A 2,714-nucleotide genomic window follows, 5' to 3' on the forward strand; every position below is an offset into this window, starting at 1 on the left:
TAGAATGAAAAAATAGTTTAATATTTAGCTTTAAAAATATAGAAACATCTCAGAGAAACTATTATTCTCCAGTTTATGTATATTGAGGTAATGGCTGTATAGATAATAATTCTTCCAGCTATGGCAATTACGGCTCTTTGGATATAATATACATTAAATTTTTAAGTAAAAAACCCACTCTGTTGTAAAAGTAAATTCAGTTCAGTGCTATGGCAGTTATACAAATACATACAAACCCTATTATTAAAACTTGAAGAGTTAGAATACTTACAAATTACATTAACATAAATGCTAACAAATAACAGTCAAATAAATGCACAGTATCAAATAAGCCAGTTATCAATTAGCTGGCTTCGTGCCAATGAAACACAAGTACACAATAACATAAAAAAGTTATTAAATAGCTGACTTTTAAGAGTAAACCATACTACCATCAAATTTTAAAAAAGCCAAACTAAGGTCAAGAGTTAGTGTCTTTTCTTTCTGACTCAATCGTATAAATACAGAGGCTAATTCTGAAAATTTACCCTTATTTAATCTGTGAACAAGTTTAGTAGTACCGAGTGTTACTGTTAAACAATAACTTAGCATCTGACTAAACAGAGTAAAATTAATACTGAAAGTGCCACCAAAGCCTATCAGTGGTTTCATGCAACTTAAACATCTAATTTTTGAAGTAACTGGCTAATGAATTTTTCCTTTTATTTGTAAACAGCCCCTCTATTCCAATTTTGTTATCAATATGTAAGTATAATATTTAACATACTTATATTTTTCTTAAGAGTTGGAATATAGACCTTGTATTACTAGAAACATCATCAAGTACTGCAACAAGGCAATTACCATACAGCTTATGTGTAGGACTAAAAAATGGACTGGCCAGCTATAGAACATTTTTCTAAAGCGAATTATAAATTTCCCAGACATTAACGTGATAACAAGTTAATCATCTTGACATGGTGTATCACAGTCTTCTTTCACAAAGTCACTTTCTTACTGTCTCTTGCTACACGATCCTGAAATTCTGAGTGTTCTTTTAGGAGTCAGTTGTATTCTTTTGAAAGTGTCTCTGATTGCATCTTCATTGTCATCACATCATTTTGTGCTTTAGAAAGAGCATCTGATGTCTTCTTCAATCCAACTTTCAGTTTTTCTTGGTCTTCTAGACGTTTTTTTATTTTCATTTTCCAATATGTGGTGCTTTCTCTTAGGATGGGTTTTTAATAACTTTTTTAGTTTCTCATTTTCTTCCATGAATATTTTGGCAGCCTTGTCAGTATTTTCCGTTTGTGTTTTAATTGCTCCTTTGACAGTTATTTTGCCAGTTGAGTAATGAGGGAAATCAGACGTCTTAATACTAGCCAAAAGAATAGTGAAAATCCAGAAATGTAAAGATTTCTTTGAGATCTAAAAAGTTTCATCTGTGTATGTTCATAGGCACTAGGTCTACCACTTGAGCTCTTCTCAATGCTATGAGTAGAAGAATACTTTCTTACATCTCTGACCGCATCCCATCTGCCGCGGCCCAGCTGTCAGGGCTGCTCTGCGCCAGCGAGTGCGAGACGTCGGACGCCCTATTTAATCTTTTAAGAAACTGCTGGATTGTTTTCCAAAGCAGGAACAACATCTGTCCAGCCTGCCCACATTATAAGGGTTTCAATTTCTTCACATCCTTATCAACACCTGTTATTCTTATTGTATGACTTGGAAAATTTTAGGCAAATAGTTGATATGAGGTGGTATCTCACTGTGATTTTAATTTGCATTTCAAAAAATAGATAATTATATCCTGAAAACTATACAACCAGGAAAGGATAAAATAGATGAATGGGACCTTCTAAGAATCAAATCCCTATGCACATCCAAAAACTTCTCTAACAAGGTAAAAAGGGAAGCCACAGACTGAGAAAAAATATTTGGTAATGACATGTCAGATAAGGGACTTATATCTAGAATTTATAAGATATTTGAGCACCACAAGAAGGTAAAGGTAAACAACACAATTGAAAAATGGGCACAGGTTATGAAGAGACACTTCAACAAAAAAGACATTAAGATGGCCAACACACACATGAAGAAATGTTCAAAATCCCTAGCTCTAAGAGAGATGCAAATCAAAACAACTATGAGATATGATCTCACTCCAGTCAGAATAGCAAAATTTAACAGAACAGCAAGCAACAAATGCTGGCGAGGTTGGGGAGAAACTGGAACCCTTATTCACTCATGGTGGAAGTGTGAAATGGTGCAGCCACTGTGGAAGGTGGTGTGGTATTTTCTCAAAAAGTTGCAAATAGAGATACCATTTGACCCAGCAATTCCACTACTGGGAATATACCCCAAAGAGACCATAACTGCCACCCAAGCAAATATATGCTAACATAAATGTTAGCATTTTTACCGCTGCTTTGTTCACAAGAGCAAGGAGTTGGAAACAACCTAAGTGCCCATCAAAAAACAAATGGATAAAGAAGCTGTGGTATATTCACACAATGGAATACTATACTGCACTGAAACACAATGATCCAGGAAGTATTAAAAGAAGATGGAAGGAATATACTGAGTCATTATATAGAAAGGAATTGGCAGATACAGAGGAATTTAAAGAAATAACATTTGAGCAAGAGCCTATGGTGATGAAGGAAGAAGTTCAAGCTGCTTTGAAGGAAATAGCAAAAAATAAGGCCCCAGGAATAGATGGTATACCAATTGAA

General features: G+C 34.5%; 1 pseudogene; it reads right to left on the bottom strand.

Moving 5' to 3' along the window:
- Positions 1-977: 977 nt before the first annotated feature.
- LOC102865009 overlaps positions 978-2,714 on the bottom strand; it is a 15,948-nt pseudogene continuing 14,211 nt past the window's right edge.

This window comes from Elephantulus edwardii, unplaced genomic scaffold, assembly GCF_000299155.1.
Source record: "Elephantulus edwardii isolate Elephantulus edwardi_28Jun2011 unplaced genomic scaffold, EleEdw1.0 scaffold00516, whole genome shotgun sequence".
NCBI classification, from domain to species: Eukaryota; Metazoa; Chordata; class Mammalia; order Macroscelidea; family Macroscelididae; genus Elephantulus; species Elephantulus edwardii.